Below are 12363 nucleotides of genomic sequence, written 5' to 3' on the forward strand. Positions count from 1 at the left end.
GGATCAAAAGTGGTGATGTATTCGAGATGTACTTAGCAATACCGTGGTGGTGGAGTAATGTCATCAATAAAAGCAGCAAGTGCTGTGATTAATCAAAAGTAAAAACATTATAAAAAACCAATCACAAAGCATGTTATGCTGCTAATTGAAAATGTTACCCAATTTTACTTGAATATCGTACGCAGAATTAACAGGAGCATAGGTTATCGTTACGCCAATCCAAACGCAGGTACAACGTTCGAGTGTTTCAGACATGCTGACAATGCTGCGCTCCTGTTACTTCTATGAATCAACAATAGTGCAGTGTAATTTGCCAGCTGGAATTAAAACAGCTTTTAATCGCCATTTGAAATTTGAAAAATAAATATTTTTGTTCATATTGACCACGTGCATCGAAAATATTGCAGTCATTATTTCTCAGCAGCGAATTTATTCAGTAGAGATTTTATCGAAATATCACCGGAGTCTCTTCTCCTTTTCAATTATACCTTTAGCGATATTTCTGTGGGTGAAAATTCGTCATTAGGTTTCGCTGACACAAAAAATCATGTGAATGTGAACTTCGAGGTTCTGAGTTTTGTGGATGCTTATTTCATGAATTAGTATTTAGGAAGTGATTTTGTCAGTCACTGAGTTTTTTTAGAAAATCATTTGAACTGATTTTTTTTACGAGTGATACTGAAATGAACTTTTTCTGATCATGATTTTCCCAACACTGCTAGTGAGATCTTTTGTTTGAGTCTAAGTTAGTGGAAATTGGTCTAAGAATCTCCGATAAATCGAAGTAACTCTCATTTGGGATGTTCTACACGGGCAAAATTTCGACTCTATAAATGAGCATCACGAGTCATGATTTGGGGAAAAGAGTTTATTTTCATGTTACGATAATACGCCATGATTAAAAGTTCTCGGATCATGAACCCTTTGGATCATTTTTTCTGAAATTCAAGCGTAACGTACCTTATAATGATGGCAATAACTTCAGGCGTGTCTCAGGCTACAATGATGATCTTTGCAACATAAATTTAGAAGATATGGTGGGATGACCGTATTTTTACGCGATTCGTTCATTGTTAAATTTTTTGCTATTAACTTATGTTTCAAATGCTAACGCATTGTGAAATGCACATAGCGAATGTCCTTTGAAGATTTATTCATTTTATCTGAGTCTTTTCAATTTTATTATTGCGTTTTTGAGGAACGATAACGCTTAAAATAACGTATTCTCTAAGCAGTTTTATGTTAATTGCTCCAAGATTATTTTGGCATTTGAGAATTTACTTAAACAAAATTCGCGAAAATGTTTGTGAATAAAAAACTAAATTTCGTACATTTTTTTGTTATAAACCGCGGAATGATTTTTCAGTTTTTTTTAAATAGTGAAAACCCCGTCCTACTTAAAATATTTCGTTGGATCAATATAGTCTGTGTTTTATATCTATCATCTATGGAACAAATGAACTAAAGTGGATAAACAAGATAATTTTTTTAAGTTTCATCATTGCATTATGTTTCAAATTGTTCTAGCTACAACAGCAAATTCAAATATATAAGAATACATTCAGTTATATTCATACAAAATGTAATGCTGAATGTTGCAAAGTGAAAAGTCCGTTCATTGTCTTTCATGATGTCAATTCCCTATGAGGTGGATAGGAAACACAATTAATTTATAAATATTAAATGTATAATTCTGAAAATCAAGTAAACATTTTAGGTAGTTGTTATCTTTCAATGTCTGCTTTTTGTCTTCCTATTGATCGATTAAGCAATCCATAACATCACATGAGGCAGAAGATTCAAAGTGATATCCGGGTAGAAAATTGGAGTTAATAATTTTGAATGAAATACATTCTTCAAGTAATACATTTTCAGATCATGATTAGTTTCCATGGGAGAAGACTTATTGCCCATGATTTGATAAAAAATCACGAAAAGTCATAATGACTTCATGAGAATTTAAAATAATTGGTTTCATGATTTAGGATTAACGGATTTCTTTTTGTATGTCCACAATTTAATTACTATCCGGTACTGTCAAAATCAGTTTGTTTAGACATCACCCAGAAAGATCTGCAATCTAAAAGATTTTACATTCCAGTTTTGAAGAAATCGCTTCTCTTTGCGTGGTCACCAATTAGTAGGGATAGTACTCTGAATGCAAAATATCGATACCTAGGGTATCGGGATACCGAAATTTTGGGAATCGATACAAGGTATCAAAAGGCAATAAAATATCGATACCAGTAAGTATCAATTGATACTTGCACAGCAATCATTTCAAAATTAAATAAATGAATGAATTCGCGACTTTTGGTCCATGTCAAAGTTTTTCCGCACGCCACTTTGTGTTGGAGCCATGATCATTTCACATTTCACATATTTTCTCAAAAATTTTCATGTCATAACCTTCATATCGATACATGAATACTACACCAAAAGCCAGTTCCTACTGCCATTACGACGGTACCAAGTACGGACTGAACGGAAGCACCAGGATCTCGCATGTATTGGTATGACGTGGACTAACCGTCGTTGAAATTAGCTCTCGCCAATCTTGCGTCATCCCACAGGCGCACCGAAAGAGAGTGCAAGTATGACCTTTATGTGTGTGTTTTCTCTCATTGCACTCTTTTTCAGTGCACCTGTGGGACGAAGCGAGATTGTCGAGAACGAATTTCAACGGCGGCTAGTCCACGTCATACCAAAACATGCGCGAGCCTGGCGCTTCATCGAAGTCGAAAAAAAAAGAGATGGGTTATGTTAGAAACATAACCGGATGGCATGAATACGAATAAAATGAATTTTTGACCTAAATTCTGAAACTCAATTTTGATGCTAGACTCTGGGACTGAATTCTGAAACTAAGAGAATTGAATTCTTAATCTAGATTGTCGAACTGATCACTGAAGCTGAGTTCTGTAACTGAATTCGAGACAATTTTCAAAATCGGATCCAGAATTTATCTTCAAAACTGAGTTGTATAATCCAGATCCGGAATATAGTTCAGAAATCTTCAGAATCTAGTCTCTGAATTCAGTTACACTTCTAGAATTGTAAAAGTGAGTTTTGGATCCTAATTCTAGACTAGCATTCTCTAACTGAAACCTGGTTCTGGAAAACATTTTAGAAAAGAATTCTGGAAATAATGCGTTTTAGATCTGAATTTGATCCAGATTTTCGGGCTGCAGTTCCGGAACTTAAGGTTCAGAACTCAATTTCCGAATTCTGAACTTGAATTTTAAGTCTGAATTCTGGAAAGGAGTTTTGCAATTATATTCTGGTCTGAACCTCAATTCCAAATCCAGAATTCTATTTCAAAATTCATATTCAAGTCCAAAAATTTCTTTCCAAATTTTAGCTCCAAAGTCTAGGTTTAGAACCAAGATGCTGATCTATGTTCCAGATTTCGGGTCCATAAACCACGCTTAGAATAAAATTCATAAATTTGGTCCAATTTCCAGAATTCTGGATTTCAATTCTGGCCCTGGATTCCGGACGAGGACCTGAATATTAGATCTGGATTATGAATATGAAGAATAAAATCTGGTCCTGGATTTTGAAATCAAATTTCAGCACTGAACTCTAGAATTGGATTGTTGACCTGGATTCCGATCTGAACTGAATCTGAATCTGAATGAAACAACTACGCAGGCTAGCATAAAAGAAGCATCAAATGTTTACCTTTTTCACTCACCAAATATGAAATTTTAATTTCGAGTTATTTGTGGTTATATTACTGAAAATTTGAACAAAAAATTGCTGATCATATCTCCGATGACGTGTAAAAAAATTATGATGATACGTTGAATAAAACACGGAAATATTCACGATAAAAACCACTCTTCCAGAGGGTAAATTTTGAGTAAGACGTATTCACGTCAAAAAATGTTCCATCGGTGACGGGTATAGCGTGATGGGTTAGTCGATGCCTTTTACTCAGCCCACCTGGGTTCGATTCTCAACCCCGCACATAGGGTTAGAAAGTTTTTCTGACCCGAAGTGGCAGATATCCTTAAGGTTACAGCCTCTATACACGGAGAACCCGCAGATCACAAAATTACAATATTGCAATTGTTGTTTCACGCCCTGGTTGTTTCAACTAAAATGTTGTTGATTTAACTAACATATCTGTTGATTTTGACATAACCATTCAGGTAACCGAAATTGTTGTATTCAAATGCTGTCACTTGGCGGAGAACGAAGACAGCAAAAGGCAGAACAAAAAACCTCTTCATTTCACCAGAAGCGTTTCATATTGAAAATTTTCAATGGTAAATGAACGTCATTTATGTTAGTTATGTAGTGGTCTTTTTGTGTAAGTGAAAGTATGCAGGAGAATATAACAGTTAATTGTAAAACAAGTTTTCCATGTGTTAAATAGATATTCCTACAGTTTAAATGTTTTAATTTCATCTGAGAGTAATGTATTCTAGGACAGTTCATGTCAATATTATTAAAACCGCTTAGCGCTTAAAAATTTGCTGCTAAAGTGAAGTGGTACTATTTATATTTTCTTGAAAGTGTATCTGTAGCATTAGGTTTACCAGCGAGCCATTCTGCAAGTGAAGGAAAAATTTCCTAATTCCCTGTGACCATTTTTCTGGTGAGTTCCCTTTTGAGAATTGTAATCTTTTGGTTCATTTCCATATCCTTTGTTAGTTAGTGATAAAGATATAAGCAGTTAATTAGGTAAAATTTCGTTGTTCAAGCAGTGAACGATTAGCTGCCCCCGAAGAGGCTAACAGTAAAAAAGATTTATTGCAATTGGCGTTTTAAGTTCAAATAACTGAATAATTGGTTGAAAAAACTGAGACATTTTTTTGCTTTCATGCATACAAGTAACTTTGCTGGGATTGTGTCTTTGCTCAATTGTACGAGTGACATCTCATTGAAACGTTTCATTGTTCGCTCAGGGTGTTTGGCATTGCTCAACTGAAACGTTTCATTACTTGTTGGGTGTCGTTGCTAAGCTCCCAGCACGATAAATCAAAAATGACAGATTAGTCAAAACAACAGTCGATTAGTTGTATCAAATTTTAACCAATCAAAATCGAAAAAACAACTAATATTTTAGTTGTTTTGCGATCGCTGGTTTTTCCGTGTAATTGAAACAAAAAAAAAATATTCCGTAGTAATGGGAATTGACTTCAATCTGTTGCGATACTGTAAGTATCGAGACCTAAAGTATCGATACTAACAGTATCGCTCTGATGTAATATCGATACCAAAAATACTCGATTCTCGAATGAAAGTATCGATACTTCAAAGTACCGATTCGGTATCGGACATCCCTACCAATTAGTGCAAATATATTTTTTTTAAGCAAAGTTGAGCACAACTTTTCTGCGGTTATTTTCGCGATTAGGATCCGGATAAAATTCAAAAATTTTGTGTGGATCCGCAAGACCTTTCATTTGGCTACAAGTTCTTTCAAATCGGCTCAACCATCTTCGAGAAATGTGTGTGTTATTCAATTAAATATATTTTCTCTATTTAGTATGAATTGCACTTGAAAAGGAAATAATAATTGATTTTAGAATAACGACTGCCAAACCAAGTGTAAACTGTTTGCCAGCTCTCTAATATCTTGATAATTCCGCTCTACGAAAAGATTCGTGCAATATGATCGCCATCGTCATCATCATCTTCTGCTTCTTCATATTCGAACTAATTCCGAATCTCTCAGTCATCTCAAAACGCAGGGGGAAAAAAAAAATCTCCCGCCAGTCCACTCCGAAACAGTTTCACTGGGTCACGCTCATCAAAGGTGTCATCGTTCATCGTATTTTTGTTCTTGTGGAGCGACGATCTTTGCCGTAAAATAAAATCAATTTGTTTAACAATCGAATAAATTTAATCAAAAATTACCTCTAATTACCATAATATTTTATTCATGAGAACAACCTGCGCATATTATAACAATGGAAATGAGGCCGGCCCCCGACTCCTCCCGCACAGACTCTTACCTTTCTTTCGCTCGGTCTTTTATGTACTCCCAGGTCCCCGGCCGTGATTGTTTCAGCGGGCGCACGACGATTTCGACATGTCAGAATGAACGACACTTCAAATTTGACATTTGTGGTCATAAAATCAATATACACGTAAATCTCTTATCTCGATCTACAGCGTCTTTCTTTATTTGCGTGTTTTCCACTTTGAATTCTGCGATCCGATGACGACGACTACGACGGCGATGATTGTGTCAGAGATCAAAGGTTAGGTTGATATGTTTTTTTTTTTGTTTTTCGGCATCTATTCGGGTTTTATTTTGCTTATTGATATTCGAAGGCAGGAACTTTCGGGGCCGCGCTATAGCTTTATTAAGACCGGAGAAATCAAATTTCATTGTTTTATTGCAGAATATTCATGAGTTATTAGTCGATTCCCAAAGACACCTTTCCCTTTTTTTGATTTTTAACAGAGAGAGCCTAATTTATTTTATCGTGCTACTCACGGAAAGTTCAGTGCGTCTCGCGGACTATCTGTTTTTTTTGCCCCATCTAACATGTGAATGTGAGTCATTTCCATTCGATTAGTGTTCAAAGTGGTGCGATTTATTTCTCCCCCTATCCGAAGCCACAAATTCCGTACAAATTATTCTCGCGCATTTTCAATTTTCCTAATAAAGACTACAATTGATGACAGTCATAAATAAGACGTTCGGCGACTGACAACGAAGAAGCCATTCCGCCGAGTTCAGGTCGATTGAGCCTCTAACTTTCCGGATGGTTTAGGACCTAACAACACTGATACAAATTAAATTAGCATAATGGCACTCAAGCGGTTCCCCATCAGCAGTACCAGCAGCGAAATGAAAAATCGTCCAACAGTGTCCTCAATCAGGTGCCCATTTACGGCTCGAACCAATCCAATTTCAATTGGAGGAGATCCGACACGCGCCTCATTTTTCACCTGAAAGTTCAAAGTTATTGTTTCTCGTAAATATATACACAGAAAGAAATAATGAAATTTACACGAGATGAAAATCAATAGTTACATGGAATAGACATGGGTTGAATCGAAATTTTGATTGAAAACCTGCATCGATGCAATACTAAATTGAATTGCATTAAATTTTCAATGAATATAACTGTATCTTTCAATTAACGCTTATTTTGCGATTAAATTATATTGAAACGTACAGAATTGTAAAGTAATTTTATGTTTAATTACCTGCTCCAAATATGTGCATGAAAATAGATGTAAATTCACAAAATATTTTTATCTGTGTACTTTTTTTTGTAGGGAGAACAAAAATGCATTCCAACCGCTCGCATAGCCGTGCTTTAAAAGTTTCGATTTACAACCAATTTCCAGTGGATTTCATGTTCCATTTTGAAATGTGCAGTATTTTAAGGCGATTTATGAAGTTCATTCGGATTAGGTCATGGTGTGACGGAAGAGTTGGAATAAGACGCGCGCAGAGTGTCAAGCTCGGTCGGTTGGACCTACGTCAGATAAACCTCGAGGACGCACCCTCTCAGCTTTCGGGGCGATCAAAAATGTTTGAACTTTGTTTTATAGGCTTAGTCAGCTTTTTTGTTACATTGTCGGCTGTATTTACGAGTGGAAGGAACGAATGAACAAAAAAATAACGACACACAACATACTATGATGCGGAATTATGATGGGAAATTGGACAGCATAAGGGACACAATAATAGCTGATGCAATAAGCTATGCTTGCGCTCGGGAATCGATGCACTGCCAAAGCGACCGAAGTGCAGCCGAGCAGAAAAGAGGTTGGTTCATCCACGATTTTTAATTTTATTATTTAACGGCTGTAATCAAATTGTCTCGAGGGTATAATTTATAGCGGGAAAATTGGTTTCGAAAGCGTAAAATAATGTGTAATTGATTTTGTCCTGACGATGAACTACGATTCTTTGATGCTCTCGTTGTGAAGCTGGAGATTTTCGAAACATGTTTGATTTATTCTGAGAATGTGTATTTATTTCTGTAATTGCAAAACGGTTCACGTGTCTATTTAGTTGTGTATTTATGATGAATCAATACATTATTGTTTACAATACCAAAATTAAAAGAGCGCTAAGATGAGGTGAGCCTAAATCCAACATTTTCTTATCGTGAAGAAAAATTTTTAAACAATATTTAAATACGATTTTAAACAATTACAAACTATTTTGTTAAATATAGGTAAATTTCGAGCGTTTCAATAGGACAGTATTTGGACTTAAGTTTTAAAACAAAATATTTTAAAGGGGCTGGGGTACAATCAAGCCCGTACACAGAAAGAAATAATGAAATTTACACGATATGTAGATCAATAGTAACATGGAATTGACATGGGTTGAATCGAAATTTTGATTTAAAACCTTCATCGATGCAGAACTAAATTGGATTGCATTGAATTTTCAATTAATATAACTGTATCTTTCAATTAAGGTTTAGTTTTGCGATTAAATTATATTGAGACCTACGGAATTGTAAAGTAACTTTATGTTTAATTACCTGCTCCAAATATGTGCATGAAAATAGATGTAAATTCACAAAATATTTTTATCTGTGTACCCATGGTTTGCTAACAGGGGGAATTTGATGCAAAATGTTTCGAATTTTGCAAAAATCGTCATTTTTTGACAGACATAGCAAAGTCCTGACATTACATTCCTTCCGTGGAATTTGGCCTTTTTGTTTCAACAGACTTCGCAGCCGATTCATAGCGTACAGAATCATTGCATGGCTAGCGCTACACAAAAAGAAAAGATTAAACTTACACGACATTTAAATCGATAGTACTATGAAATAGTCATCAGTTGAAACGAAAATCTGATTTTAAACCATGATTGATGTAATATTACATCGAGATTCATTTAGTTTTTCATCGAGCAAGACTGTATATTTACAAACCGCTTAGTTTTGTAATGTAACTTCCCATTCAATTGCCTTCTCCAAATATGTGCATGAAAATAAATGTAATTTATAATTCACAAAATATTTTTATCTGTGTACGATCCTACTGACACTAAGAATCCTTCCAGATCGATATTCGAACATACGACAACTGGCTTGTGAGAACAGTGTCCTATGCATTGAACCGCCAACCCGGTCAGACACAGTGCGATTAGTGAAAATTTGAAATTTCATGAGTATTTTTCACAAGCGATGGCGAAAGGAGATGCACATTTTGATAAAACTTACTGCTAAATTTATCTAGTTGGCAGATCTTTCTAGCTAGTGAATATATAAAACTACTTTGAGGCTACTAGTCTCTCCTGATTTTCGCTTCCGAAAGCACCGATAATAGTGAAGAAAAGCTCCAAAAACGGATCTCACTTCGATTTCTCAGCAACGGTTAAATCGATTTTCACTTATCATGATTCAACTTAAAGTTCTCATTGTTTTAAAATATACTGTGCAATTTCATTTAGATCCGACTTCCGGTTCCGAAATTATAGGGCAATAAGTGTCAAAACATTTAAAACGTGATTCAAAATGCCGATGCAAAACTGGTAAGCGTCGGTACGTGCGTCTTCGCACCGTATGCAGCGTGCTATGTTCAATTTCGTATAGCGTGCAGGGCTGCGTGCTTTAAATCTATATTTTTAAGTGAAAAATATGTAAATTTGTAAATCTTTTATTCAATTCATACCTACTTGTTAGTGCCTTTCTCATACAGAAAATTTATGCAATCACCTGACTAATTGATTAGTAAAAATTGGCCCGGAAAGCTGAGTGTACTATATCATTCGACAAAGTTCATCGAACCCAGCAATGTGTGTATGTTTTTGTCAAATAATGTCACTCATGCAATATAAAATCTCATAGTCATACACACCGCACACCGTCAGTTAGAGTGATGAGGCAAAACAGGGTAAAATTCTTCTAGATTTGGCTTATACTGGTTCCAAGTTCCCGATTCCAGAAGTACCGGAAATAGTGGTCAAAAACTCTAAAACTAAGAATCTAAGGCGATTTATGATTTTTAGTTCGTTTGACGTAAAGCCGCCATAACTAAGTTCAGTTTTGCAATGACTGAGCGGAAACATATATTGGAGAAGCCAAATGAATGAAAAACTAACAGAAAAGATGATTTATTGGAAAAAGATACGCTCAGAGACAGGACTCGCACCTGCGCTCTTATACATTCCGTGCATACGCGCTACCATTTCGTCACTCTGAATCTTGTTTTAGTCACTCTAAAACGCCAGTCAGACACAGTAGCACGTACATCGGACATGGTCTATATCCTGACCGTCACCCGACCGATACCTTACTTCCAAACATCTTCTCTGTCCATCAAACACTAGTCTTCTCGCTTTATACTTATTTCTCCGATCAAGCATTGAGTACGAGATAGACAGAACGATTTCCAAAAAAAAAACATTTTTGATTTTAATAAAATTTTGTCTCAAGATAGGTGAAACTAAAACTTATATACCGTTCATATATTGCAATATGGGCAACTTTAAGGGAAAAAAAGTTTTTCTAACAAAATCTACTTCTTGTACAAACTGATTTTTTTTACTAGTGTCATTTCATTGAAAACTGAACTAAACTGATAGTCATTATCATCCTTCTAGCTTCTAGCTTCCAGCGTTCTAGTTTCTAACTTGTAGCTTTTACCCTTCTAGCTTCTAGCTTCTAGCTTCTAGCTTCTAGCTTCTAGCTTCTAGCTTCTAGCTTCTAGCTTCTAGCTTCTAGCTTCTAGCTTCTAGCTTCTAGCTTCTAGCTTCTAGCTTCTAGCTTCTAGCTTCTAGCTTCTAGCTTCTAGCTTCTAGCTTCTAGCTTCTAGCTTCTAGCTTCTAGCTTCTAGCTTCTAGCTTCTAGCTTCTAGCTTCTAGCTTCTAGCTTCTAGCTTCTAGCTTCTAGCTTCTAGCTTCTAGCTTCTAGCTTCTAGCTTCTAGCTTCTAGCTTCTAGCTTCTAGCTTCTAGCTTCTAGCTTCTAGCTTCTAGCTTCTAGCTTCTAGCTTCTAGCTTCTAGCTACTAGCTTCTAGCTTCTAGCTTCTAGCTTCTAGCTTCTAGCTTCTAGTTTCTAGTTTCTTGCTTCTAGTCTTCTAGCTTCTAGCTTTCTAGCTTCTAGCCTTTTAGCCATCTAGCTTCTAGCCTTTTAGCTTCTAGACTTCTAGCTTCTAGCCTTACAGTTTCTAGCCTTCTAGCTTCTAATCTTCTAGCTTCTAGCCTTCTAGCTTCTAGCTTCTAGCTTCTAGCTGCTAGCTTCTAGCTTCTAGCTTCTAGCTTCTAGTTTCTAGTTTCTAGCTGCTAGCTTCTAGCTTCTAGCTTCTAGCTTCTAGCTTCTAGCTTCTAGCTTCTAGCTTCTAGCTGCTAGCTTCTAGCTTCTAGCTTCTAGCTTCTAGCTTCTAGTTTCTAGTTTCTTGCTTCTAGTCTTCTAGCTTCTAGCTTTCTAGCTTCTAGCCTTTTAGCCTTCTAGCTTCTAGCCTTTTAGCTTCTAGACTTCTAGCTTCTAGCCTTACAGTTTCTAGCCTTCTAGCTTCTAATCTTCTAGCTTCTAGCCTTCTAGCTTCTAGCTTCTAGCTTCTAGCTTCTAGCTGCTAGCTTCTAGCTTCTAGCTTCTAGCTTCTAGTTTCTAGTTTCTAGCTGCTAGCTTCTAGCTTCTAGCTTCTAGCTTCTAGCTTCTAGCTTCTAGCTTCTAGCTTCTAGCTTCTAGCTTCTAGCTTCTAGCTGCTAGCTTCTAGCTTCTAGCTTCTAGCTTCTAGCTTCTAGCTTCTAGCTTCTAGCTTCTAGCTGCTAGCTTCTAGCTTCTAGCTTCTAGCTTCTAGCTTCTAGTTTCTAGTTTCTAGCTTCTAGCCTTCTAACTTCTAGCTATCTAGCTTCTAGCCTTTTAGCCATCTAGCTTCTAGTCTTTTCGCTTCTAGTTTTCTAGCTTCTAGCCTTACAGTTTCTAGCCTTCTAGCTTCTAGTCTTGTAGCTTCTAGCCTTCTAGCTTCTAGCTTCTAGCTTCTAGCTTCTAGCTTCTAGCTTCTAGCTTCTAGCTTCTAGCTTCTAGCTTCTAGCTTCTAGCTTCTAGCTTCTAGCTTCTAGCTTCTAGCTTCTAGCTTCTAGCTTCTAGCTTCTAGCTTCTAGCTTCTAGCTTCTAGCTTCTAGCTTCTAGCTTCTAGCTTCTAGCTTCTAGCTTCTAGCTTCTAGCTTCTAGCTTCTAGCTTCTAGCTTCTAGCTTCTAGCTTCTAGCTTCTAGCTTCTAGCTTCTAGCTTCTAGCTTCTAGCTTCTAGCTTCTAGCTTCTAGCTTCTAGCTTCTAGCTTCTAGCTTCTAGCTTCTAGCTTCTAGCTTCTAGCTTCTAGCTTCTAGCTTCTAGCTTCTAGCTACTAGCTTCTAGCTTCTAGCTTCTAGCTTCTAGCTTCTAGCTTCTAGCTTCTAGCTTCTAGTTTCTAGTTTCTTG

Source organism: Malaya genurostris, chromosome 2 (assembly GCF_030247185.1).
Source record: "Malaya genurostris strain Urasoe2022 chromosome 2, Malgen_1.1, whole genome shotgun sequence".
Taxonomy (NCBI): Eukaryota; Metazoa; Arthropoda; class Insecta; order Diptera; family Culicidae; genus Malaya; species Malaya genurostris.